This window comes from Limulus polyphemus, unplaced genomic scaffold (genome assembly GCF_000517525.1).
Source record: "Limulus polyphemus unplaced genomic scaffold, Limulus_polyphemus-2.1.2 Scaffold10241, whole genome shotgun sequence".
Classification (NCBI taxonomy): Eukaryota; Metazoa; Arthropoda; class Merostomata; order Xiphosura; family Limulidae; genus Limulus; species Limulus polyphemus.
The window spans coordinates 3,779-5,253 of NW_013675851.1; positions in this window are offsets into that span (position 1 = coordinate 3,779).

Sequence of the window (1,475 nt, forward strand, 5' to 3'; positions counted from 1 at the left end):
TTTGTTTTAGAGTAAAGCCATATTGGGTTGTCTGCTGTGTCCACTGCGGGTAATCGTACCTCGGATTTTAACGTTGTAAACTCGTAACTTACCCCTGTCCCACCTAGTGACATTCATACCAGGCACAATGACATAATGTAAGATACGAGTACTTTCTGAGGAAAACAAATTGATTTTTGTATACCAAAAGAGGGCGCCACATGTTTGCCCTTCTTCTTCTAGCACTACACAGAAGATTCATAAAAATAAGTTCAATGACAAAACAAAATTTAGAAGAACTTTCTTCTTAAAATGATATTTTAGCTGTATGATACTCGAAATAATTAGTCTTACGAAATACTAAAATGTAATGATTATTTGAAACATGTTGATTAAAAATTATGATCACAAGAAACAGTGTTGTCACACTCTTTTGTAGATTTATGTGATTTAAGTTTATAAGTTCATTTACAATATTTATTAAAGTTGGATCATGTCTTCCGAGTGTTTTGTTTGATATACGAAATTCAATGATTGTGTGATATGTTTCCATCATTACTATTAATATGGAAACTTCTAAACATTTTTTCGTTTAGTCTGCTCCCATGAAGTTTAGGTATAAACTCGTGGTCCAGAAAACCTTTGAAATAGTTTGTTTCTAGTTGCCTTTGTTTATTATAACAAGTAATACCTACTCCACCTGAGGAAAGATGCAGTGATGTCGCATTCACGGGTCGAAAGGTTCAATGACTGTAACGTCCTTTGGTGGCCGAGTGGATGATGTCTGTATGTAACAGCCGAAGAATGTTGTTGGAGAATGACCAGCCAGGTGGTGACGCTATTGTAAGAGAAAGGATACGAGATTTCTTATTACATCGTAACTTATATTCTTTCAAAGTACTACTTGGTCATCGTGGTGTTAAGTTGGAGAGAGAGACCTGTCTTGAGGTGAAGAGAGCTACAGACCCGTTCACAGCTCTAGTATAGGCAATCACCCTTTTGTCTCTGCAAGTGTGCACAGTTTATTGTCATTGTTGTGTCCTTGATAACGATTTTCACATATCACCAAACGTGTCCAATCTATATATTTCTCACACAGTTTAAAACTACGTCGAGTTTTCAAATTTACACTACTCTGTAAATTTCCTGTTCAAACTTCACATTATTAAATGCACCTATCTGCTACTTGCGATGCATTCAGTTCACCACAACTAGTCCTTCTGATGTATTCTTCTCATGTTACATTTCTTCATTCTATCCCTTCCAGTTAGTTCTTGATGTTGTATATCCATGTAATTTTCTCCTTCCATGTTTGATCCATCATAACCTCACTTGTGGTCAGTACTAAGCTTGTTTATATCTCGTTTCCGGATATGTAGTGTAGTTATAACCACGGAGTGAGTTGCTATCTCATAACTACACTACATATCCACCACGGAGTGAGTTACTATCTCATAACTACACTACATATCCACCACGGAGTGAGTTGCTATCTC